Source organism: Pristiophorus japonicus, chromosome 8, assembly GCF_044704955.1.
Source record: "Pristiophorus japonicus isolate sPriJap1 chromosome 8, sPriJap1.hap1, whole genome shotgun sequence".
In the NCBI taxonomy this organism is placed as follows: Eukaryota; Metazoa; Chordata; class Chondrichthyes; family Pristiophoridae; genus Pristiophorus; species Pristiophorus japonicus.
In genome coordinates, this window is record NC_091984.1 from 175,582,022 (window position 1) to 175,607,671 (window position 25,650).

Here is a 25,650-nt window from a genome sequence, read left to right on the forward strand (position 1 = left end):
AAAGTGGTAGACAGTGAACTCTCGAGAAACGATTTTGCAACATACCGGTCACAGGAACCTACGTATCCACAGGGCAACAACAGAAATTAGGTGCATGTTGGGACAAACCAGTTACAACATTCATTCAATATTTATTCCTATATCAACATCACTGACAAAAACAGATTATCTGGTCATGAACACATTGCTGTTTGTGGGATCGTGCTGTGTGCATACTGGCTGCGCCATTTCCCACATTACAACAGTGACTCACTTTAAAAATACTTCATTGGCTGTAAAGCGTTTTGGGACATGAAAGGCGCCAACACACTGCAGAAAATTTTACCCGATAGCTGGCAAAATGCGAGCTGTTGTGAGAAATACGTGTGTTGGTTGCATTGCAGGCATGATAAACTTAATGACTGGCGCTGCCTGTTAAGTGATGTCGTAACAATGTACGTGTTGTGTGATTGCACAGGAGGAAGGATTGTGATGCAACTCAGTAAATGTGCAGAATTGGAGCACGCTTTTCTGCAGTTACAGTCGGTTCATTGTCAGGGTGGCCGAGTGGTTTAAGGTGCCAAACTCAAAGACTGTAACCCTTACCTTACCAAAGGTTGGTGTATTCTGGGACGTGGGTGCCAAGCCCACTTCTAGCGGCGTGGTTTCCAATCCCACTTCTGACATTTACTTTTTATCCACACAAATGCGGCCAGCGTGCAAAAAGCATGCACAACTGGCCTTCAATTTTCAAGTGGTGACATCAAACTCTTCGATGGTATTGCCATTTGCCAACAAACTGAAGGCACCGCTCACAGTCCAACTACTTTTCCACACCAAAATGGCCCCATTGTGAAACAGGTGCCCATGCTTGTGCTGACAGAATGCAAGTGTTACGCAGGGAAAATTCTGGCAGCAGTGGGATTTGAACCCACGCCTCCGAAGAGACTGCAACCTGGATCCAGCGCCTTAGACCGCTCGGCCACGCTACCACTGGACGCAGCTTCTGTTCTGGAACGAGTGAACGTTGAGTGAAATGTGACTTTGCCATGCGGAAAATAATAATTAAGGCAATTAAAGTGGTAGACAGTGAACTCTCGAGAAATGATTTTGCAACATACCGGTCACAGGAACCTACGTATCCACAGGGCAACAACAGAAATTAGGTGCATGTTGGGACAAACCAGTTACAACATTCATTCAATATTTATTCCTATATCAACATCACTGACAAAAACAGATTATCTGGTCATGAACACATTGCTGTTTGTGGGATCGTGCTGTGTGCATACTGGCTGCGCCATTTCCCACATTACAACAGTGACTCACTTTAAAAATACTTCATTGGCTGTAAAGCGTTTTGGGACATGAAAGGCGCCAACACACTGCAGAAAATTTTACCCGATAGCTGGCAAAATGCGAGCTGTTGTGAGAAATACGTGTGTTGGTTGCATTGCAGGCATGATAAACTTAATGACTGGCGCTGCCTGTTAAGTGATGTCGTAACAATGTACGTGTTGTGTGATTGCACAGGAGGAAGGATTGTGATGCAACTCAGTAAATGTGCAGAATTGGAGCACGCTTTTCTGCAGTTACAGTCGGTTCATTGTCAGGGTGGCCGAGTGGTTTAAGGTGCCAAACTCAAAGACTGTAACCCTTACCTTACCAAAGGTTGGTGTATTCTGGGACGTGGGTGCCAAGCCCACTTCTAGCGGCGTGGTTTCCAATCCCACTTCTGACATTTACTTTTTATCCACACAAATGCGGCCAGCGTGCAAAAAGCATGCTCAACTGGCCTTCAATTTTCAAGTGGTGACATCAAACACTTCGATGGTATTGCCATTTGCCAACAAACTAAAGGCACCGCTCACAGTCCAACTACTTTTCCACACCAAAATGGCCCCATTGTGAAACAGGTGCCCATGCTTGTGCTGACAGAATGCAAGTGTTACGCAGGGAAAATTCTGGCAGCGGTGGGATTTGAACCCACGCCTCCGAAGAGACTGGAACCTGGATCCAGCGCCTTAGACCGCTCGGCCACGCTACCACTGGAAGCAACTTCTGTTCTGGAACGAGTGACCGTTGAGTGTAATGTGACTTTGTTATGCGGAAAATAATAATTAAGGCAATTAAAGTGGTAGACAGTGAACTCTCGAGAAACGATTTTGCAACATACCGGTCACAGGAACCTACGTATCCACAGGGCAACAACAGAAATTAGGTGCATGTTGGGACAAACCAGTTACAACATTCATTCAATATTTATTCCTATATCAACATCACTGACAAAAACAGATTATCTGGTCATGAACACATTGCTGTTTGTGGGATCGTGCTGTGTGCATACTGGCTGCGCCATTTCCCACATTACAACAGTGACTCACTTTAAAAATACTTCATTGGCTGTAAAGCGTTTTGGGACATGAAAGGCGCCAACACACTGCAGAAAATTTTACCCGATAGCTGGCAAAATGCGAGCTGTTGTGAGAAATACGTGTGTTGGTTGCATTGCAGGCATGATAAACTTAATGATTGGCGCTGCCTGTTAAGTGATGTCGTAACAATGTACGTGTTGTGTGATTGCACAGGAGGAAGGATTGTGATGCAACTCAGTAAATGTGCAGAATTGGAGCACGCTTTTCTGCAGTTACAGTCGGTTCATTGTCAGGGTGGCCGAGTGGTTTAAGGTGCCAAACTCAAAGACTGTAACCCTTACCTTACCAAAGGTTGGTGTATTCTGGGACGTGGGTGCCAAGCCCACTTCTAGCGGCGTGGTTTCCAATCCCACTTCTGACATTTACTTTTTATCCACACAAATGCGGCCAGCGTGCAAAAAGCATGCTCAACTGGCCTTCAATTTTCAAGTGGTGACATCAAACACTTCGATGGTATTGCCATTTGCCAACAAACTAAAGGCACCGCTCACAGTCCAACTACTTTTCCACACCAAAATGGCCCCATTGTGAAACAGGTGCCCATGCTTGTGCTGACAGAATGCAAGTGTTACGCAGGGAAAATTCTGGCAGCGGTGGGATTTGAACCCACGCCTCCGAAGAGACTGGAACCTGGATCCAGCGCCTTAGACCGCTCGGCCACGCTACCACTGGAAGCAACTTCTGTTCTGGAACGAGTGACCGTTGAGTGTAATGTGACTTTGTTATGCGGAAAATAATAATTAAGGCAATTAAAGTGGTAGACAGTGAACTCTCGAGAAACGATTTTGCAACATACCGGTCACAGGAACCTACGTATCCACAGGGCAACAACAGAAATTAGGTGCATGTTGGGACAAACCAGTTACAACATTCATTCAATATTTATTCCTATATCAACATCACTGACAAAAACAGATTATCTGGTCATGAACACATTGCTGTTTGTGGGATCGTGCTGTGTGCATACTGGCTGCGCCATTTCCCACATTACAACAGTGACTCACTTTAAAAATACTTCATTGGCTGTAAAGCGTTTTGGGACATGAAAGGCGCCAACACACTGCAGAAAATTTTACCCGATAGCTGGCAAAATGCGAGCTGTTGTGAGAAATACGTGTGTTGGTTGCATTGCAGGCATGATAAACTTAATGATTGGCGCTGCCTGTTAAGTGATGTCGTAACAATGTACGTGTTGTGTGATTGCACAGGAGGAAGGATTGTGATGCAACTCAGTAAATGTGCAGAATTGGAGCACGCTTTTCTGCAGTTACAGTCGGTTCATTGTCAGGGTGGCCGAGTGGTTTAAGGTGCCAAACTCAAAGACTGTAACCCTTACCTTACCAAAGGTTGGTGTATTCTGGGACGTGGGTGCCAAGCCCACTTCTAGCGGCGTGGTTTCCAATCCCACTTCTGACATTTACTTTTTATCCACACAAATGCGGCCAGCGTGCAAAAAGCATGCTCAACTGGCCTTCAATTTTCAAGTGGTGACATCAAACACTTCGATGGTATTGCCATTTGCCAACAAACTAAAGGCACCGCTCACAGTCCAACTACTTTTCCACACCAAAATGGCCCCATTGTGAAACAGGTGCCCATGCTTGTGCTGACAGAATGCAAGTGTTACGCAGGGAAAATTCTGGCAGCGGTGGGATTTGAACCCACGCCTCCGAAGAGACTGGAACCTGGATCCAGCGCCTTAGACCGCTCGGCCACGCTACCACTGGAAGCAGCTTCTGTTCTGGAACGAGTGACCGTTGAGTGTAATGTGACTTTGTTATGCGGAAAATAATAATTAAGGCAATTAAAGTGGTAGACAGTGAACTCTCGAGAAACGATTTTGCAACATACCGGTCACAGGAAACTACGTATCCACAGGGCAACAACAGAAATTAGGTGCATGTTGGGACAAACCAGTTACAACATTCATTCAATATTTATTCCTATATCAACATCACTGACAAAAACAGATTATCTGGTCATGAACACATTGCTGTTTGTGGGATCGTGCTGTGTGCATCCTGGCTGCGCCATTTCCCACATTACAACAGTGACTCACTTTAAAAATACTTCATTGGCTGTAAAGCGTTTTGGGACATGAAAGGCGCCAACACACTGCAGAAAATTTTACCCGATAGCTGGCAAAATGCGAGCTGTTGTGAGAAATACGTGTGTTGGTTGCATTACAGGCATGATAAACTTAATGACTGGCGCTGCCTGTTAAGTGATGTCGTAACAATGTACGTGTTGTGTGATTGCACAGGAGGAAGGATTGTGATGCAACTCAGTAAATGTGCAGAATTGGAGCACGCTTTTCTGCAGTTACAGTCGGTTCATTGTCAGGGTGGCCGAGTGGTTTAAGGTGCCAAACTCAAAGACTGTAACCCTTACCTTACCAAAGGTTGGTGTATTCTGGGACGTGGGTGCCAAGCCCACTTCTAGCGGCGTGGTTTCCAATCCCACTTCTGACATTTACTTTTTATCCACACAAATGCGGCCAGCGTGCAAAAAGCATGCACAACTGGCCTTCAATTTTCAAGTGGTGACATCAAACTCTTCGATGGTATTGTCATTTGCCAACAAACTGAAGGCACCGCTCACAGTCCAACTACTTTTCCACACCAAAATGGCCCCATTGTGAAACAGGTGCCCATGCTTGTGCTGACAGAATGCAAGTGTTACGCAGGGAAAATTCTGGCAGCGGTGGGATTTGAACCCACGCCTCCGAAGAGACTGGAACCTGGATCCAGCGCCTTAGACCGCTCGGCCACGCTACCACTGGACGCAGCTTCTGTTCTGGAACGAGTGAACGTTGAGTGAAATGTGACTTTGCCATGCGGAAAATAATAATTAAGGCAATTAAAGTGGTAGACAGTGAACTCTCGAGAAACGATTTTGCAACATACCGGTCACAGGAACCTACGTATCCACAGGGCAACAACAGAAATTAGGTGCATGTTGGGACAAACCAGTTACAACATTCATTCAATATTTATTCCTATATCAACATCACTGACAAAAACAGATTATCTGGTCATGAACACATTGCTGTTTGTGGGATCGTGCTGTGTGCATCCTGGCTGCGCCATTTCCCACATTACAACAGTGACTCACTTTAAAAATACTTCATTGGCTGTAAAGCGTTTTGGGACATGAAAGGCGCCAACACACTGCAGAAAATTTTACCCGATAGCTGGCAAAATGCGAGCTGTTGTGAGAAATACGTGTGTTGGTTGCATTGCAGGCATGATAAACTTAATGACTGGCGCTGCCTGTTAAGTGATGTCGTAACAATGTACGTGTTGTGTGATTGCACAGGAGGAAGGATTGTGATGCAACTCAGTAAATGTGCAGAATTGGAGCACGCTTTTCTGCAGTTACAGTCGGTTCATTGTCAGGGTGGCCGAGTGGTTTAAGGTGCCAAACTCAAAGACTGTAACCCTTACCTTACCAAAGGTTGGTGTATTCTGGGACGTGGGTGCCAAGCCCACTTCTAGCGGCGTGGTTTCCAATCCCACTTCTGACATTTACTTTTTATCCACACAAATGCGGCCAGCGTGCAAAAAGCATGCACAACTGGCCTTCAATTTTCAAGTGGTGACATCAAACTCTTCGATGGTATTGCCATTTGCCAACAAACTAAAGGCACCGCTCACAGTCCAACTACTTTTCCACACCAAAATGGCCCCATTGTGAAACAGGTGCCCATGCTTGTGCTGACAGAATGCAAGTGTTACGCAGGGAAAATTCTGGCAGCGGTGGGATTTGAACCCACGCCTCCGAAGAGACTGGAACCTGGATCCAGCGCCTTAGACTGCTCGGCCACGCTACCACTGGAAGCAGCTTCTGTTCTGGAACGAGTGACCGTTGAGTGTAATGTGACTTTGTTATGCGGAAAATAATAATTAAGGCAATTAAAGTGGTAGACAGTGAACTCTCGAGAAACGATTTTGCAACATACCGGTCACAGGAACCTACGTATCCACAGGGCAACAACAGAAATTAGGTGCATGTTGGGACAAACCAGTTACAACATTCATTCAATATTTATTCCTATATCAACATCACTGACAAAAACAGATTATCTGGTCATGAACACATTGCTGTTTGTGGGATCGTGCTGTGTGCATACTGGCTGCGCCATTTCCCACATTACAACAGTGACTCACTTTAAAAATACTTCATTGGCTGTAAAGCGTTTTGGGACATGAAAGGCGCCAACACACTGCAGAAAACTTTACCCGATAGCTGGCAAAATGCGAGCTGTTGTGAGAAATACGTGTGTTGGTTGCATTGCAGGCATGATAAACTTAATGATTGGCGCTGCCTGTTAAGTGATGTCGTAACAATGTACGTGTTGTGTGATTGCACAGGAGGAAGGATTGTGATGCAACTCAGTAAATGTGCAGAATTGGAGCACGCTTTTCTGCAGTTACAGTCAGTTCATTGTCAGGGTGGCCGAGTGGTTTAAGGTGCCAAACTCAAAGACTGTAACCCTTACCTTACCAAAGGTTGGTGTATTCTGGGACGTGGGTGCCAAGCCCACTTCTAGCGGCGTGGTTTCCAATCCCACTTCTGACATTTACTTTTTATCCACACAAATGCGGCCAGCGTGCAAAAAGCATGCTCAACTGGCCTTCAATTTTCAAGTGGTGACATCAAACACTTCGATGGTATTGCCATTTGCCAACAAACTAAAGGCACCGCTCACAGTCCAACTACTTTTCCACACCAAAATGGCCCCATTGTGAAACAGGTGCCCATGCTTGTGCTGACAGAATGCAAGTGTTACGCAGGGAAAATTCTGGCAGCGGTGGGATTTGAACCCACGCCTCCGAAGAGACTGGAACCTGGATCCAGCGCCTTAGACCGCTCGGCCACGCTACCACTGGAAGCAGCTTCTGTTCTGGAACGAGTGACCGTTGAGTGTAATGTGACTTTGTTATGCGGAAAATAATAATTAAGGCAATTAAAGTGGTAGACAGTGAACTCTCGAGAAACGATTTTGCAACATACCGGTCACAGGAACCTACGTATCCACAGGGCAACAACAGAAATTAGGTGCATGTTGGGACAAACCAGTTACAACATTCATTCAATATTTATTCCTATATCAACATCACTGACAAAAACAGATTATCTGGTCATGAACACATTGCTGTTTGTGGGATCGTGCTGTGTGCATCCTGGCTGCGCCATTTCCCACATTACAACAGTGACTCACTTTAAAAATACTTCATTGGCTGTAAAGCGTTTTGGGACATGAAAGGCGCCAACACACTGCAGAAAATTTTACCCGATAGCTGGCAAAATGCGAGCTGTTGTGAGAAATACGTGTGTTGGTTGCATTGCAGGCATGATAAACTTAATGACTGGCGCTGCCTGTTAAGTGATGTCGTAACAATGTACGTGTTGTGTGATTGCACAGGAGGAAGGATTGTGATGCAACTCAGTAAATGTGCAGAATTGGAGCACGCTTTTCTGCAGTTACAGTCGGTTCATTGTCAGGGTGGCCGAGTGGTTTAAGGTGCCAAACTCAAAGACTGTAACCCTTACCTTACCAAAGGTTGGTGTATTCTGGGACGTGGGTGCCAAGCCCACTTCTAGCGGCGTGGTTTCCAATCCCACTTCTGACATTTACTTTTTATCCACACAAATGCGGCCAGCGTGCAAAAAGCATGCACAACTGGCCTTCAATTTTCAAGTGGTGACATCAAACTCTTCGATGGTATTGCCATTTGCCAACAAACTGAAGGCACCGCTCACAGTCCAACTACTTTTCCACACCAAAATGGCCCCATTGTGAAACAGGTGCCCATGCTTGTGCTGACAGAATGCAAGTGTTACGCAGGGAAAATTCTGGCAGCGGTGGGATTTGAACCCACGCCTCCGAAGAGACTGGAACCTGGATCCAGCGCCTTAGACCGCTCGGCCACGCTACCACTGGACGCAGCTTCTGTTCTGGAACGAGTGAACGTTGAGTGAAATGTGACTTTGCCATGCGGAAAATAATAATTAAGGCAATTAAAGTGGTAGACAGTGAACTCTCGAGAAACGATTTTGCAACATACCGGTCACAGGAACCTACGTATCCACAGGGCAACAACAGAAATTAGGTGCATGTTGGGACAAACCAGTTACAACATTCATTCAATATTTATTCCTATATCAACATCACTGACAAAAACAGATTATCTGGTCATGAACACATTGCTGTTTGTGGGATCGTGCTGTGTGCATACTGGCTGCGCCATTTCCCACATTACAACAGTGACTCACTTTAAAAATACTTCATTGGCTGTAAAGCGTTTTGGGACATGAAAGGCGCCAACACACTGCAGAAAATTTTACCCGATAGCTGGCAAAATGCGAGCTGTTGTGAGAAATACGTGTGTTGGTTGCATTGCAGGCATGATAAACTTAATGACTGGCGCTGCCTGTTAAGTGATGTCGTAACAATGTACGTGTTGTGTGATTGCACAGGAGGAAGGATTGTGATGCAACTCAGTAAATGTGCAGAATTGGAGCACGCTTTTCTGCAGTTACAGTCGGTTCATTGTCAGGGTGGCCGAGTGGTTTAAGGTGCCAAACTCAAAGACTGTAACCCTTACCTTACCAAAGGTTGGTGTATTCTGGGACGTGGGTGCCAAGCCCACTTCTAGCGGCGTGGTTTCCAATCCCACTTCTGACATTTACTTTTTATCCACACAAATGCGGCCAGCGTGCAAAAAGCATGCTCAACTGGCCTTCAATTTTCAAGTGGTGACATCAAACACTTCGATGGTATTGCCATTTGCCAACAAACTAAAGGCACCGCTCACAGTCCAACTACTTTTCCACACCAAAATGGCCCCATTGTGAAACAGGTGCCCATGCTTGTGCTGACAGAATGCAAGTGTTACGCAGGGAAAATTCTGGCAGCGGTGGGATTTGAACCCACGCCTCCGAAGAGACTGGAACCTGGATCCAGCGCCTTAGACCGCTCGGCCACGCTACCACTGGAAGCAACTTCTGTTCTGGAACGAGTGACCGTTGAGTGTAATGTGACTTTGTTATGCGGAAAATAATAATTAAGGCAATTAAAGTGGTAGACAGTGAACTCTCGAGAAACGATTTTGCAACATACCGGTCACAGGAACCTACGTATCCACAGGGCAACAACAGAAATTAGGTGCATGTTGGGACAAACCAGTTACAACATTCATTCAATATTTATTCCTATATCAACATCACTGACAAAAACAGATTATCTGGTCATGAACACATTGCTGTTTGTGGGATCGTGCTGTGTGCATACTGGCTGCGCCATTTCCCACATTACAACAGTGACTCACTTTAAAAATACTTCATTGGCTGTAAAGCGTTTTGGGACATGAAAGGCGCCAACACACTGCAGAAAATTTTACCCGATAGCTGGCAAAATGCGAGCTGTTGTGAGAAATACGTGTGTTGGTTGCATTGCAGGCATGATAAACTTAATGATTGGCGCTGCCTGTTAAGTGATGTCGTAACAATGTACGTGTTGTGTGATTGCACAGGAGGAAGGATTGTGATGCAACTCAGTAAATGTGCAGAATTGGAGCACGCTTTTCTGCAGTTACAGTCGGTTCATTGTCAGGGTGGCCGAGTGGTTTAAGGTGCCAAACTCAAAGACTGTAACCCTTACCTTACCAAAGGTTGGTGTATTCTGGGACGTGGGTGCCAAGCCCACTTCTAGCGGCGTGGTTTCCAATCCCACTTCTGACATTTACTTTTTATCCACACAAATGCGGCCAGCGTGCAAAAAGCATGCTCAACTGGCCTTCAATTTTCAAGTGGTGACATCAAACACTTCGATGGTATTGCCATTTGCCAACAAACTAAAGGCACCGCTCACAGTCCAACTACTTTTCCACACCAAAATGGCCCCATTGTGAAACAGGTGCCCATGCTTGTGCTGACAGAATGCAAGTGTTACGCAGGGAAAATTCTGGCAGCGGTGGGATTTGAACCCACGCCTCCGAAGAGACTGGAACCTGGATCCAGCGCCTTAGACCGCTCGGCCACGCTACCACTGGAAGCAACTTCTGTTCTGGAACGAGTGACCGTTGAGTGTAATGTGACTTTGTTATGCGGAAAATAATAATTAAGGCAATTAAAGTGGTAGACAGTGAACTCTCGAGAAACGATTTTGCAACATACCGGTCACAGGAACCTACGTATCCACAGGGCAACAACAGAAATTAGGTGCATGTTGGGACAAACCAGTTACAACATTCATTCAATATTTATTCCTATATCAACATCACTGACAAAAACAGATTATCTGGTCATGAACACATTGCTGTTTGTGGGATCGTGCTGTGTGCATACTGGCTGCGCCATTTCCCACATTACAACAGTGACTCACTTTAAAAATACTTCATTGGCTGTAAAGCGTTTTGGGACATGAAAGGCGCCAACACACTGCAGAAAATTTTACCCGATAGCTGGCAAAATGCGAGCTGTTGTGAGAAATACGTGTGTTGGTTGCATTGCAGGCATGATAAACTTAATGATTGGCGCTGCCTGTTAAGTGATGTCGTAACAATGTACGTGTTGTGTGATTGCACAGGAGGAAGGATTGTGATGCAACTCAGTAAATGTGCAGAATTGGAGCACGCTTTTCTGCAGTTACAGTCGGTTCATTGTCAGGGTGGCCGAGTGGTTTAAGGTGCCAAACTCAAAGACTGTAACCCTTACCTTACCAAAGGTTGGTGTATTCTGGGACGTGGGTGCCAAGCCCACTTCTAGCGGCGTGGTTTCCAATCCCACTTCTGACATTTACTTTTTATCCACACAAATGCGGCCAGCGTGCAAAAAGCATGCTCAACTGGCCTTCAATTTTCAAGTGGTGACATCAAACACTTCGATGGTATTGCCATTTGCCAACAAACTAAAGGCACCGCTCACAGTCCAACTACTTTTCCACACCAAAATGGCCCCATTGTGAAACAGGTGCCCATGCTTGTGCTGACAGAATGCAAGTGTTACGCAGGGAAAATTCTGGCAGCGGTGGGATTTGAACCCACGCCTCCGAAGAGACTGGAACCTGGATCCAGCGCCTTAGACCGCTCGGCCACGCTACCACTGGAAGCAGCTTCTGTTCTGGAACGAGTGACCGTTGAGTGTAATGTGACTTTGTTATGCGGAAAATAATAATTAAGGCAATTAAAGTGGTAGACAGTGAACTCTCGAGAAACGATTTTGCAACATACCGGTCACAGGAAACTACGTATCCACAGGGCAACAACAGAAATTAGGTGCATGTTGGGACAAACCAGTTACAACATTCATTCAATATTTATTCCTATATCAACATCACTGACAAAAACAGATTATCTGGTCATGAACACATTGCTGTTTGTGGGATCGTGCTGTGTGCATCCTGGCTGCGCCATTTCCCACATTACAACAGTGACTCACTTTAAAAATACTTCATTGGCTGTAAAGCGTTTTGGGACATGAAAGGCGCCAACACACTGCAGAAAATTTTACCCGATAGCTGGCAAAATGCGAGCTGTTGTGAGAAATACGTGTGTTGGTTGCATTACAGGCATGATAAACTTAATGACTGGCGCTGCCTGTTAAGTGATGTCGTAACAATGTACGTGTTGTGTGATTGCACAGGAGGAAGGATTGTGATGCAACTCAGTAAATGTGCAGAATTGGAGCACGCTTTTCTGCAGTTACAGTCGGTTCATTGTCAGGGTGGCCGAGTGGTTTAAGGTGCCAAACTCAAAGACTGTAACCCTTACCTTACCAAAGGTTGGTGTATTCTGGGACGTGGGTGCCAAGCCCACTTCTAGCGGCGTGGTTTCCAATCCCACTTCTGACATTTACTTTTTATCCACACAAATGCGGCCAGCGTGCAAAAAGCATGCACAACTGGCCTTCAATTTTCAAGTGGTGACATCAAACTCTTCGATGGTATTGTCATTTGCCAACAAACTGAAGGCACCGCTCACAGTCCAACTACTTTTCCACACCAAAATGGCCCCATTGTGAAACAGGTGCCCATGCTTGTGCTGACAGAATGCAAGTGTTACGCAGGGAAAATTCTGGCAGCGGTGGGATTTGAACCCACGCCTCCGAAGAGACTGGAACCTGGATCCAGCGCCTTAGACCGCTCGGCCACGCTACCACTGGACGCAGCTTCTGTTCTGGAACGAGTGAACGTTGAGTGAAATGTGACTTTGCCATGCGGAAAATAATAATTAAGGCAATTAAAGTGGTAGACAGTGAACTCTCGAGAAACGATTTTGCAACATACCGGTCACAGGAACCTACGTATCCACAGGGCAACAACAGAAATTAGGTGCATGTTGGGACAAACCAGTTACAACATTCATTCAATATTTATTCCTATATCAACATCACTGACAAAAACAGATTATCTGGTCATGAACACATTGCTGTTTGTGGGATCGTGCTGTGTGCATCCTGGCTGCGCCATTTCCCACATTACAACAGTGACTCACTTTAAAAATACTTCATTGGCTGTAAAGCGTTTTGGGACATGAAAGGCGCCAACACACTGCAGAAAATTTTACCCGATAGCTGGCAAAATGCGAGCTGTTGTGAGAAATACGTGTGTTGGTTGCATTGCAGGCATGATAAACTTAATGACTGGCGCTGCCTGTTAAGTGATGTCGTAACAATGTACGTGTTGTGTGATTGCACAGGAGGAAGGATTGTGATGCAACTCAGTAAATGTGCAGAATTGGAGCACGCTTTTCTGCAGTTACAGTCGGTTCATTGTCAGGGTGGCCGAGTGGTTTAAGGTGCCAAACTCAAAGACTGTAACCCTTACCTTACCAAAGGTTGGTGTATTCTGGGACGTGGGTGCCAAGCCCACTTCTAGCGGCGTGGTTTCCAATCCCACTTCTGACATTTACTTTTTATCCACACAAATGCGGCCAGCGTGCAAAAAGCATGCACAACTGGCCTTCAATTTTCAAGTGGTGACATCAAACTCTTCGATGGTATTGCCATTTGCCAACAAACTAAAGGCACCGCTCACAGTCCAACTACTTTTCCACACCAAAATGGCCCCATTGTGAAACAGGTGCCCATGCTTGTGCTGACAGAATGCAAGTGTTACGCAGGGAAAATTCTGGCAGCGGTGGGATTTGAACCCACGCCTCCGAAGAGACTGGAACCTGGATCCAGCGCCTTAGACCGCTCGGCCACGCTACCACTGGAAGCAGCTTCTGTTCTGGAACGAGTGACCGTTGAGTGTAATGTGACTTTGTTATGCGGAAAATAATAATTAAGGCAATTAAAGTGGTAGACAGTGAACTCTCGAGAAACGATTTTGCAACATACCGGTCACAGGAACCTACGTATCCACAGGGCAACAACAGAAATTAGGTGCATGTTGGGACAAACCAGTTACAACATTCATTCAATATTTATTCCTATATCAACATCACTGACAAAAACAGATTATCTGGTCATGAACACATTGCTGTTTGTGGGATCGTGCTGTGTGCATACTGGCTGCGCCATTTCCCACATTACAACAGTGACTCACTTTAAAAATACTTCATTGGCTGTAAAGCGTTTTGGGACATGAAAGGCGCCAACACACTGCAGAAAACTTTACCCGATAGCTGGCAAAATGCGAGCTGTTGTGAGAAATACGTGTGTTGGTTGCATTGCAGGCATGATAAACTTAATGATTGGCGCTGCCTGTTAAGTGATGTCGTAACAATGTACGTGTTGTGTGATTGCACAGGAGGAAGGATTGTGATGCAACTCAGTAAATGTGCAGAATTGGAGCACGCTTTTCTGCAGTTACAGTCAGTTCATTGTCAGGGTGGCCGAGTGGTTTAAGGTGCCAAACTCAAAGACTGTAACCCTTACCTTACCAAAGGTTGGTGTATTCTGGGACGTGGGTGCCAAGCCCACTTCTAGCGGCGTGGTTTCCAATCCCACTTCTGACATTTACTTTTTATCCACACAAATGCGGCCAGCGTGCAAAAAGCATGCTCAACTGGCCTTCAATTTTCAAGTGGTGACATCAAACACTTCGATGGTATTGCCATTTGCCAACAAACTAAAGGCACCGCTCACAGTCCAACTACTTTTCCACACCAAAATGGCCCCATTGTGAAACAGGTGCCCATGCTTGTGCTGACAGAATGCAAGTGTTACGCAGGGAAAATTCTGGCAGCGGTGGGATTTGAACCCACGCCTCCGAAGAGACTGGAACCTGGATCCAGCGCCTTAGACCGCTCGGCCACGCTACCACTGGAAGCAGCTTCTGTTCTGGAACGAGTGACCGTTGAGTGTAATGTGACTTTGTTATGCGGAAAATAATAATTAAGGCAATTAAAGTGGTAGACAGTGAACTCTCGAGAAACGATTTTGCAACATACCGGTCACAGGAACCTACGTATCCACAGGGCAACAACAGAAATTAGGTGCATGTTGGGACAAACCAGTTACAACATTCATTCAATATTTATTCCTATATCAACATCACTGACAAAAACAGATTATCTGGTCATGAACACATTGCTGTTTGTGGGATCGTGCTGTGTGCATCCTGGCTGCGCCATTTCCCACATTACAACAGTGACTCACTTTAAAAATACTTCATTGGCTGTAAAGCGTTTTGGGACATGAAAGGCGCCAACACACTGCAGAAAATTTTACCCGATAGCTGGCAAAATGCGAGCTGTTGTGAGAAATACGTGTGTTGGTTGCATTGCAGGCATGATAAACTTAATGACTGGCGCTGCCTGTTAAGTGATGTCGTAACAATGTACGTGTTGTGTGATTGCACAGGAGGAAGGATTGTGATGCAACTCAGTAAATGTGCAGAATTGGAGCACGCTTTTCTGCAGTTACAGTCGGTTCATTGTCAGGGTGGCCGAGTGGTTTAAGGTGCCAAACTCAAAGACTGTAACCCTTACCTTACCAAAGGTTGGTGTATTCTGGGACGTGGGTGCCAAGCCCACTTCTAGCGGCGTGGTTTCCAATCCCACTTCTGACATTTACTTTTTATCCACACAAATGCGGCCAGCGTGCAAAAAGCATGCACAACTGGCCTTCAATTTTCAAGTGGTGACATCAAACTCTTCGATGGTATTGCCATTTGCCAACAAACTGCAGGCACCGCTCACAGTCCAACTACTTTTCCACACCAAAATGGCCCCATTGTGAAACAGGTGCCCATGCTTGTGCTGACAGAATGCAAGTGTTACGCAGGGAAAATTCTGGCAGCAGTGGGATTTGAACCCACGCCTCCGAAGAGACTGGAACCTGGATCCAGCGCCTTAGACCGCTCGGCCACGCTACCACTGGAAGCAGCTTCTGTTCTGGAACGAGTGACCGTTGAGTGTAATGTGACTTTGTTATGCGGAAAATAATAATTAAGGCAATTAAAGTGGTAGACAGTGAACTCTCGAGAAACGATTTTGCAACATACCGGTCACAGGAACCTACGTATCCACAGGGCAACAACAGAAATTAGGTGCATGTTGGGACAAACCAGTTACAACATTCATTCAATATTTATTCCTATATCAACATCACTGACAAAAACAGATTATCTGGTCATGAACACATTGCTGTTTGTGGGATCGTGCTGTGTGCATACTGGCTGCGCCATTTCCCACATTACAACAGTGACTCACTTTAAAAATACTTCATTGGCTGTAAAGCGTTTTGGGACATGAAAGGCGCCAACACACTGCAGAAAATTTTACCCGATAGCTGGCAAAATGCGAGCTGTTGTGAGAAATACGTGTGTTGGTTGCATTGCAGGCATGATAAACTTAATGATTGGCGCTGCCTGTTAAGTGATGTCGTAACAATGTACGTGTTGTGTGATTGCACAGGAGGAAGGATTGTGATGCAACTCAGTAAATGTGCAGAATTGGAGCACGCTTTTCTGCAGTTACAGTCGGTTCATTGTCAGGGTGGCCGAGTGGTTTAAGGTGCCAAACTCAAAGACTGTAACCCTTACCTTACCAAAGGTTGGTGTATTCTGGGACGTGGGTGCCAAGCCCACTTCTAGCGGCGTGGTTTCCAATCCCACTTCTGACATTTACTTTTTATCCACACAAATGCGGCCAGCGTGCAAAAAGCATGCTCAACTGGCCTTCAATTTTCAAGTGGTGACATCAAACACTTCGATGGTATTGCCATTTGCCAACAAACTAAAGGCACCGCTCACAGTCCAACTACTTTTCCACACCAAAATGGCCCCATTGTGAAACAGGTGCCCATGCTTGTGCTGACAGAATGCAAGTGTTACGCAGGGAAAATTCTGGCAGCGGTGGGATTTGAACCCACGCCTCCGAAGAGACTGGAACCTGGATCCAGCGCCTTAGACCGCTCGGCCACGCTACCACTGGAAGCAGCTTCTGTTCTGGAACGAGTGACCGTTGAGTGTAATGTGACTTTGTTATGCGGAAAATAATAATTAAGGCAATTAAAGTGGTAGACAGTGAACTCTCGAGAAACGATTTTGCAACATACCGGTCACAGGAACCTACGTATCCACAGGGCAACAACAGAAATTAGGTGCATGTTGGGACAAACCAGTTACAACATTCATTCAATATTTATTCCTATATCAACATCACTGACAAAAACAGATTATCTGGTCATGAACACATTGCTGTTTGTGGGATCGTGCTGTGTGCATCCTGGCTGCGCCATTTCCCACATTACAACAGTGACTCACTTTAAAAATACTTCATTGGCTGTAAAGCGTTTTGGGACATGAAAGGCGCCAACACACTGCAGAAAATTTTACCCGATAGCTGGCAAAATGCGAGCTGTTGTGAGAAATACGTGTGTTGGTTGCATTGCAGGCATGATAAACTTAATGACTGGCGCTGCCTGTTAAGTGATGTCGTAACAATGTACGTGTTGTGTGATTGCACAGGAGGAAGGATTGTGATGCAACTCAGTAAATGTGCAGAATTGGAGCACGCTTTTCTGCAGTTACAGTCGGTTCATTGTCAGGGTGGCCGAGTGGTTTAAGGTGCCAAACTCAAAGACTGTAACCCTTACCTTACCAAAGGTTGGTGTATTCTGGGACGTGGGTGCCAAGCCCACTTCTAGCGGCGTGGTTTCCAATCCCACTTCTGACATTTACTTTTTATCCACACAAATGCGGCCAGCGTGCAAAAAGCATGCACAACTGGCCTTCAATTTTCAAGTGGTGACATCAAACTCTTCGATGGTATTGCCATTTGCCAACAAACTGAAGGCACCGCTCACAGTCCAACTACTTTTCCACACCAAAATGGCCCCATTGTGAAACAGGTGCCCATGCTTGTGCTGACAGAATGCAAGTGTTACGCAGGGAAAATTCTGGCAGCGGTGGGATTTGAACCCACGCCTCCGAAGAGACTGGAACCTGGATCCAGCGCCTTAGACCGCTCGGCCACGCTACCACTGGAAGCAGCTTCTGTTCTGGAACGAGTGACCGTTGAGTGTAATGTGACTTTGTTATGCGGAAAATAATAATTAAGGCAATTAAAGTGGTAGACAGTGAACTCTCGAGAAACGATTTTGCAACATACCGGTCACAGGAACCTACGTATCCACAGGGCAACAACAGAAATTAGGTGCATGTTGGGACAAACCAGTTACAACATTCATTCAATATTTATTCCTATATCAACATCACTGACAAAAACAGATTATCTGGTCATGAACACATTGCTGTTTGTGGGATCGTGCTGTGTGCATCCTGGCTGCGCCATTTCCCACATTACAACAGTGACTCACTTTAAAAATACTTCATTGGCTGTAAAGCGTTTTGGGACATGAAAGGCGCCAACACACTGCAGAAAATTTTACCCGATAGCTGGCAAAATGCGAGCTGTTGTGAGAAATACGTGTGTTGGTTGCATTGCAGGCATGATAAACTTAATGACTGGCGCTGCCTGTTAAGTGATGTCGTAACAATGTACGTGTTGTGTGATTGCACAGGAGGAAGGATTGTGATGCAACTCAGTAAATGTGCAGAATTGGAGCACGCTTTTCTGCAGTTACAGTCGGTTCATTGTCAGGGTGGCCGAGTGGTTTAAGGTGCCAAACTCAAAGACTGTAACCCTTACCTTACCAAAGGTTGGTGTATTCTGGGACGTGGGTGCCAAGCCCACTTCTAGCGGCGTGGTTTCCAATCCCACTTCTGACATTTACTTTTTATCCACACAAATGCGGCCAGCGTGCAAAAAGCATGCACAACTGGCCTTCAATTTTCAAGTGGTGACATCAAACTCTTCGATGGTATTGCCATTTGCCAACAAACTGAAGGCACCGCTCACAGTCCAACTACTTTTCCACACCAAAATGGCCCCATTGTGAAACAGGTGCCCATGCTTGTGCTGACAGAATGCAAGTGTTACGCAGGGAAAATTCTGGCAGCGGTGGGATTTGAACCCACGCCTCCGAAGAGACTGGAACCTGGATCCAGCGCCTTAGACCGCTCGGCCACGCTACCACTGGACGCAGCTTCTGTTCTGGAACGAGTGAACGTTGAGTGAAATGTGACTTTGCCATGCGGAAAATAATAATTAAGGCAATTAAAGTGGTAGACAGTGAACTCTCGAGAAACGATTTTGCAACATACCGGTCACAGGAACCTACGTATCCACAGGGCAACAACAGAAATTAGGTGCATGTTGGGACAAACCAGTTACAACATTCATTCAATATTTATTCCTATATCAACATCACTGACAAAAACAGATTATCTGGTCATGAACACATTGCTGTTTGTGGGATCGTGCTGTGTGCATCCTGGCTGCGCCATTTCCCACATTACAACAGTTACTCACTTTAAAAATACTTCATTGGCTGTAAAGCGTTTTGGGACATGAAAGGCGCCAACACACTGCAGAAAATTTTACCCGATAGCTGGCAAAATGCGAGCTGTTGTGAGAAATACGTGTGTTGGTTGCATTGCAGGCATGATAAACTTAATGACTGGCGCTGCCTGTTAAGTGATGTCGTAACAATGTACGTGTTGTGTGATTGCACAGGAGGAAGGATTGTGATGCAACTCAGTAAATGTGCAGAATTGGAGCACGCTTTTCTGCAGTTACAGTCGGTTCATTGTCAGGGTGGCCGAGTGGTTTAAGGTGCCAAACTCAAAGACTGTAACCCTTACCTTACCAAAGGTTGGTGTATTCTGGGACGTGGGTGCCAAGCCCACTTCTAGCGGCGTGGTTTCCAATCCCACTTCTGACATTTACTTTTTATCCACACAAATGCGGCCAGCGTGCAAAAAGCATGCACAACTGGCCTTCAATTTTCAAGTGGTGACATCAAACTCTTCGATGGTATTGCCATTTGCCAACAAACTGAAGGCACCGCTCACAGTCCAACTACTTTTCCACACCAAAATGGCCCCATTGTGAAACAGGTGCCCATGCTTGTGCTGACAGAATGCAAGTGTTACGCAGGGAAAATTCTGGCAGCGGTGGGATTTGAACCCACGCCTCCGAAGAGACTGGAACCTGGATCCAGCGCCTTAGACCGCTCGGCCACGCTACCACTGGAAGCAGCTTCTGTTCTGGAACGAGTGACCGTTGAGTGTAATGTGACTTTGTTATGCGGAAAATAATAATTAAGGCAATTAAAGTGGTAGACAGTGAACTCTCGAGAAACGATTTTGCAACATACCGGTCACAGGAACCTACGTATCCACAGGGCAACAACAGAAATTAGGTGCATGTTGGGACAAACCAGTTACAACATTCATTCAATATTTATTCCTATATCAACATCACTGACAAAAACAGATTATCTGGTCATGAACACATTGCTGTTTGTGGGATCGTGCTGTGTGCATACTGGCTGCGCCATTTCCCACATTACAACAGTGACTCACTTTAAAAATACTTCATTGGCTGTAAAGCGTTTTGGGACATGAAAGGCGCCAACACACTGCAGAAAATTTTACCCGATAGCTGGCAAAATGCGAGCTGTTGTGAGAAATACGTGTGTTGGTTGCATTGCAGGCATGATAAACTTAATGACTGGCGCTGCCTGTTAAGTGATGTCGTAACAATGTACGTGTTGTGTGATTGCACAGGAGGAAGGATTGTGATGCAACTCAGTAAATGTGCAGAATTGGAGTACGCTTTTCTGCAGTTACAGTCGGTTCATCATCAAAATAGCCGAGTGGTTTAAGGTGCCAAACTCAAAGATTGTAACCCTTACCTTACCAAAGGTTGGTGTATTCTGGGACGTGGGTGCCAAGCCCACTTCTAGCGGCGTGGTTTCCAATCCCACTTCTGACATTTACTTTTTATCCACACAAATGCGGCCAGCGTGCAAAAAGCATGCTCAACTGGCCTTCAATTTTCAAGTGGTGACATCAAACACTTCGATGGTATTGCCATTTGCCAACAAACTAAAGGCACCGCTCACAGTCCAACTACTTTTCCACACCAAAATGGCCCCATTGTGAAACAGGTGCCCATGCTTGTGCTGACAGAATGCAAGTGTTACGCAGGGAAAATTCTGGCAGCGGTGGGATTTGAACCCACGCCTCCGAAGAGACTGGAACCTGGATCCAGCGCCTTAGACCGCTCGGCCACGCTACCACTGGAAGCAGCTTCTGTTCTGGAACGAGTGACCGTTGAGTGTAATGTGACTTTGTTATGCGGAAAATAATAATTAAGGCAATTAAAGTGGTAGACAGTGAACTCTCGAGAAACGATTTTGCAACATACCGGTCACAGGAACCTACGTATCCACAGGGCAACAACAGAAATTAGGTGCATGTTGGGACAAACCAGTTACAACATTCATTCAATATTTATTCCTATATCAACATCACTGACAAAAACAGATTATCTGGTCATGAACACATTGCTGTTTGTGGGATCGTGCTGTGTGCATCCTGGCTGCGCCATTTCCCACATTACAACAGTGACTCACTTTAAAAATACTTCATTGGCTGTAAAGCGTTTTGGGACATGAAAGGCGCCAACACACTGCAGAAAACTTTACCCGATAGCTGGCAAAATGCGAGCTGTTGTGAGAAATACGTGTGTTGGTTGCATTGCAGGCATGATAAACTTAATGACTGGCGCTGCCTGTTAAGTGATGTCGTAACAATGTACGTGTTGTGTGATTGCACAGGAGGAAGGATTGTGATGCAACTCAGTAAATGTGCAGAATTGGAGCACGCTTTTCTGCAGTTACAGTCGGTTCATTGTCAGGGTGGCCGAGTGGTTTAAGGTGCCAAACTCAAAGACTGTAACCCTTACCTTACCAAAGGTTGGTGTATTCTGGGACGTGGGTGCCAAGCCCACTTCTAGCGGCGTGGTTTCCAATCCCACTTCTGACATTTACTTTTTATCCACACAAATGCGGCCAGCGTGCAAAAAGCATGCACAACTGGCCTTCAATTTTCAAGTGGTGACATCAAACTCTTCGATGGTATTGCCATTTGCCAACAAACTGAAGGCACCGCTCACAGTCCAACTACTTTTCCACACCAAAATGGCCCCATTGTGAAACAGGTGCCCATGCTTGTGCTGACAGAATGCAAGTGTTACGCAGGGAAAATTCTGGCAGCGGTGGGATTTGAACCCACGCCTCCGAAGAGACTGGAACCTGGATCCAGCGCCTTAGACCGCTCGGCCACGCTACCACTGGACGCAGCTTCTGTTCTGGAACGAGTGAACGTTGAGTGAAATGTGACTTTGCCATGCGGAAAATAATAATTAAGGCAATTAAAGTGGTAGACAGTGAACTCTCGAGAAACGATTTTGCAACATACCGGTCACAGGAACCTACGTATCCACAGGGCAACAACAGAAATTAGGTGCATGTTGGGACAAACCAGTTACAACATTCATTCAATATTTATTCCTATATCAACATCACTGACAAAAACAGATTATCTGGTCATGAACACATTGCTGTTTGTGGGATCGTGCTGTGTGCATACTGGCTGCGCCATTTCCCACATTACAACAGTGACTCACTTTAAAAATACTTCATTGGCTGTAAAGCGTTTTGGGACATGAAAGGCGCCAACACACTGCAGAAAATTTTACCCGATAGCTGGCAAAATGCGAGCTGTTGTGAGAAATACGTGTGTTGGTTGCATTGCAGGCATGATAAACTTAATGACTGGCGCTGCCTGTTAAGTGATGTCGTAACAATGTACGTGTTGTGTGATTGCACAGGAGGAAGGATTGTGATGCAACTCAGTAAATGTGCAGAATTGGAGTACGCTTTTCTGCAGTTACAGTCGGTTCATTATCAAAATAGCCGAGTGGTTTAAGGTGCCAAACTCAAAGATTGTAACCCTTACCTTACCAAAGGTTGGTGTATTCTGGGACGTGGGTGCCAAGCCCACTTCTAGCGGCGTGGTTTCCAATCCCACTTCTGACATTTACTTTTTATCCACACAAATGCGGCCAGCGTGCAAAAAGCATGCTCAACTGGCCTTCAATTTTCAAGTGGTGACATCAAACACTTCGATGGTATTGCCATTTGCCAACAAACTAAAGGCACCGCTCACAGTCCAACTACTTTTCCACACCAAAATGGCCCCATTGTGAAACAGGTGCCCATGCTTGTGCTGACAGAATGCAAGTGTTACGCAGGGAAAATTCTGGCAGCGGTGGGATTTGAACCCACGCCTCCGAAGAGACTGGAACCTGGATCCAGCGCCTTAGACCGCTCGGCCACGCTACCACTGGAAGCAGCTTCTGTTCTGGAACGAGTGACCGTTGAGTGTAATGTGACTTTGTTATGCGGAAAATAATAATTAAGGCAATTAAAGTGGTAGACAGTGAACTCTCGAGAAACGATTTTGCAACATACCGGTCACAGGAACCTACGTATCCACAGGGCAACAACAGAAATTAGGTGCATGTTGGGACAAACCAGTTACAACATTCATTCAATATTTATTCCTATATCAACATCACTGACAAAAACAGATTATCTGGTCATGAACACATTGCTGTTTGTGGGATCGTGCTGGGTGCATACTGGCTGCGCCATTTCCCACATTACAACAGTGACTCACTTTAAAAATACTTCATTGGCTGTAAAGCGTTTTGGGACATGAAAGGCGCCAACACACTGCAGAAAACTTTACCCGATAGCTGGCAAAATGCGAGCTGTTGTGAGAAATACGTGTGTTGGTTGCATTGCAGGCATGATAAACTTAATGACTGGCGCTGCCTGTTAAGTGATGTCGTAACAATGTACGTGTTGTGTGATTGCACAGGAGGAAGGATTGTGATGCAACTCAGTAAATGTGCAGAATTGGAGCACGCTTTTCTGCAGTTACAGTCGGTTCATTGTCAGGGTGGCCGAGTGGTTTAAGGTGCCAAACTCAAAGACTGTAACCCTTACCTTACCAAAGGTTGGTGTATTCTGGGACGTGGGTGCCAAGCCCACTTCTAGCGGCGTGGTTTCCAATCCCACTTCTGACATTTACTTTTTATCCACACAAATGCGGCCAGCGTGCAAAAAGCATGCTCAACTGGCCTTCAATTTTCAAGTGGTGACATCAAACTCTTCGATGGTATTGCCATTTGCCAACAAACGAAAGGCACCGCTCACAGTCCAACTACTTTTCCACACCAAAATGGCCCCATTGTGAAACAGGTGCCCATGCTTGTGCTGACAGAATGCAAGTGTTACGCAGGGAAAATTCTGGCAGCGGTGGGATTTGAACCCACGCCTCCGAAGAGACTGGAACCTGGATCCAGCGCCTTAGACCGCTCGGCCACGCTACCACTGGAAGCAGCTTCTGTTCTGGAACGAGTGACCGTTGAGTGTAATGTGACTTTGTTATGCGGAAAATAATAATTAAGGCAATTAAAGTGGTAGACAGTGAACTCTCGAGAAACGATTTTGCAACATACCGGTCACAGGAACCTACGTATCCACAGGGCAACAACAGAAATTAGGTGCATGTTGGGACAAACCAGTTACAACATTCATTCAATATTTATTCCTATATCAACATCACTGACAAAAACAGATTATCTGGTCATGAACACATTGCTGTTTGTGGGATCGTGCTGTGTGCATCCTGGCTGCGCCATTTCCCACATTACAACAGTGACTCACTTTAAAAATACTTCATTGGCTGTAAAGCGTTTTGGGACATGAAAGGCGCCAACACACTGCAGAAAATTTTACCCGATAGCTGGCAAAATGCGAGCTGTTGTGAGAAATACGTGTGTTGGTTGCATTGCAGGCATGATAAACTTAATGATTGGCGCTGCCTGTTAAGTGATGTCGTAACAATGTACGTGTTGTGTGATTGCACAGGAGGAAGGATTGTGATGCAACTCAGTAAATGTGCAGAATTGGAGTACGCTTTTCTGCAGTTACAGTCGGTTCATTATCAAAATAGCCGAGTGGTTTAAGGTGCCAAACTCAAAGATTGTAACCCTTACCTTACCAAAGGTTGGTGTATTCTGGGACGTGGGTGCCAAGCCCACTTCTAGCGGCGTGGTTTCCAATCCCACTTCTGACATTTACTTTTTATCCACACAAATGCGGCCAGCGTGCAAAAAGCATGCTCAACTGGCCTTCAATTTTCAAGTGGTGACATCAAACACTTCGATGGTATTGCCATTTGCCAACAAACTAAAGGCACCGCTCACAGTCCAACTACTTTTCCACACCAAAATGGCCCCATTGTGAAACAGGTGCCCATGCTTGTGCTGACAGAATGCAAGTGTTACGCAGGGAAAATTCTGGCAGCGGTGGGATTTGAACCCACGCCTCCGAAGAGACTGGAACCTGGATCCAGCGCCTTAGACCGCTCGGCCACGCTACCACTGGAAGCAGCTTCTGTTCTGGAACGAGTGACCGTTGAGTGTAATGTGACTTTGTTATGCGGAAAATAATAATTAAGGCAATTAAAGTGGTAGACAGTGAACTCTCGAGAAACGATTTTGCAACATACCGGTCACAGGAACCTACGTATCCACAGGGCAACAACAGAAATTAGGTGCATGTTGGGACAAACCAGTTACAACATTCATTCAATATTTATTCCTATATCAACATCACTGACAAAAACAGATTATCTGGTCATGAACACATTGCTGTTTGTGGGATCGTGCTGGGTGCATACTGGCTGCGCCATTTCCCACATTACAACAGTGACTCACTTTAAAAATACTTCATTGGCTGTAAAGCGTTTTGGGACATGAAAGGCGCCAACACACTGCAGAAAACTTTACCCGAT

The 25,650-nt window shown here is 45.7% G+C and overlaps 22 non-coding genes across 22 annotated transcripts; all 22 read right to left on the bottom strand.

Moving 5' to 3' along the window:
* Nucleotides 1–1,944: 1,944 nt before the first annotated feature.
* On the bottom strand, nt 1,945–2,026 carry trnal-cag (transfer RNA leucine (anticodon CAG)). The gene has a single exon. It is a non-coding gene; the product is annotated as a tRNA-Leu (tRNA).
* A 973-nt stretch (nt 2,027–2,999) lies between these two features.
* On the bottom strand, nt 3,000–3,081 carry trnal-cag (transfer RNA leucine (anticodon CAG)). The gene has a single exon. It is a non-coding gene; the product is annotated as a tRNA-Leu (tRNA).
* Nucleotides 3,082–4,054: 973 nt separating this feature from the next.
* On the bottom strand, nt 4,055–4,136 carry trnal-cag (transfer RNA leucine (anticodon CAG)). The gene has a single exon. It is a non-coding gene; the product is annotated as a tRNA-Leu (tRNA).
* A 973-nt stretch (nt 4,137–5,109) lies between these two features.
* Nucleotides 5,110–5,191, bottom strand: trnal-cag (transfer RNA leucine (anticodon CAG)). Its single transcript has one exon. It is a non-coding gene; the product is annotated as a tRNA-Leu (tRNA).
* A 2,028-nt stretch (nt 5,192–7,219) lies between these two features.
* trnal-cag (transfer RNA leucine (anticodon CAG)) lies at nt 7,220–7,301 on the bottom strand. Its single transcript has one exon. It is a non-coding gene; the product is annotated as a tRNA-Leu (tRNA).
* A 973-nt stretch (nt 7,302–8,274) lies between these two features.
* Nucleotides 8,275–8,356, bottom strand: trnal-cag (transfer RNA leucine (anticodon CAG)). The gene has a single exon. It is a non-coding gene; the product is annotated as a tRNA-Leu (tRNA).
* A 973-nt stretch (nt 8,357–9,329) lies between these two features.
* Nucleotides 9,330–9,411, bottom strand: trnal-cag (transfer RNA leucine (anticodon CAG)). Its single transcript has one exon. It is a non-coding gene; the product is annotated as a tRNA-Leu (tRNA).
* Nucleotides 9,412–10,384: 973 nt separating this feature from the next.
* On the bottom strand, nt 10,385–10,466 carry trnal-cag (transfer RNA leucine (anticodon CAG)). Its single transcript has one exon. It is a non-coding gene; the product is annotated as a tRNA-Leu (tRNA).
* A 973-nt stretch (nt 10,467–11,439) lies between these two features.
* Nucleotides 11,440–11,521, bottom strand: trnal-cag (transfer RNA leucine (anticodon CAG)). Its single transcript has one exon. It is a non-coding gene; the product is annotated as a tRNA-Leu (tRNA).
* Nucleotides 11,522–12,494: 973 nt separating this feature from the next.
* On the bottom strand, nt 12,495–12,576 carry trnal-cag (transfer RNA leucine (anticodon CAG)). The gene has a single exon. It is a non-coding gene; the product is annotated as a tRNA-Leu (tRNA).
* A 973-nt stretch (nt 12,577–13,549) lies between these two features.
* trnal-cag (transfer RNA leucine (anticodon CAG)) lies at nt 13,550–13,631 on the bottom strand. The gene has a single exon. It is a non-coding gene; the product is annotated as a tRNA-Leu (tRNA).
* A 973-nt stretch (nt 13,632–14,604) lies between these two features.
* Nucleotides 14,605–14,686, bottom strand: trnal-cag (transfer RNA leucine (anticodon CAG)). Its single transcript has one exon. It is a non-coding gene; the product is annotated as a tRNA-Leu (tRNA).
* A 973-nt stretch (nt 14,687–15,659) lies between these two features.
* trnal-cag (transfer RNA leucine (anticodon CAG)) lies at nt 15,660–15,741 on the bottom strand. Its single transcript has one exon. It is a non-coding gene; the product is annotated as a tRNA-Leu (tRNA).
* A 973-nt stretch (nt 15,742–16,714) lies between these two features.
* On the bottom strand, nt 16,715–16,796 carry trnal-cag (transfer RNA leucine (anticodon CAG)). Its single transcript has one exon. It is a non-coding gene; the product is annotated as a tRNA-Leu (tRNA).
* Nucleotides 16,797–17,769: 973 nt separating this feature from the next.
* Nucleotides 17,770–17,851, bottom strand: trnal-cag (transfer RNA leucine (anticodon CAG)). Its single transcript has one exon. It is a non-coding gene; the product is annotated as a tRNA-Leu (tRNA).
* Nucleotides 17,852–18,824: 973 nt separating this feature from the next.
* On the bottom strand, nt 18,825–18,906 carry trnal-cag (transfer RNA leucine (anticodon CAG)). Its single transcript has one exon. It is a non-coding gene; the product is annotated as a tRNA-Leu (tRNA).
* Nucleotides 18,907–19,879: 973 nt separating this feature from the next.
* On the bottom strand, nt 19,880–19,961 carry trnal-cag (transfer RNA leucine (anticodon CAG)). Its single transcript has one exon. It is a non-coding gene; the product is annotated as a tRNA-Leu (tRNA).
* A 973-nt stretch (nt 19,962–20,934) lies between these two features.
* trnal-cag (transfer RNA leucine (anticodon CAG)) lies at nt 20,935–21,016 on the bottom strand. Its single transcript has one exon. It is a non-coding gene; the product is annotated as a tRNA-Leu (tRNA).
* A 973-nt stretch (nt 21,017–21,989) lies between these two features.
* Nucleotides 21,990–22,071, bottom strand: trnal-cag (transfer RNA leucine (anticodon CAG)). The gene has a single exon. It is a non-coding gene; the product is annotated as a tRNA-Leu (tRNA).
* Nucleotides 22,072–23,044: 973 nt separating this feature from the next.
* On the bottom strand, nt 23,045–23,126 carry trnal-cag (transfer RNA leucine (anticodon CAG)). The gene has a single exon. It is a non-coding gene; the product is annotated as a tRNA-Leu (tRNA).
* Nucleotides 23,127–24,099: 973 nt separating this feature from the next.
* On the bottom strand, nt 24,100–24,181 carry trnal-cag (transfer RNA leucine (anticodon CAG)). Its single transcript has one exon. It is a non-coding gene; the product is annotated as a tRNA-Leu (tRNA).
* Nucleotides 24,182–25,154: 973 nt separating this feature from the next.
* Nucleotides 25,155–25,236, bottom strand: trnal-cag (transfer RNA leucine (anticodon CAG)). The gene has a single exon. It is a non-coding gene; the product is annotated as a tRNA-Leu (tRNA).
* Nucleotides 25,237–25,650: the final 414 nt, after the last annotated feature.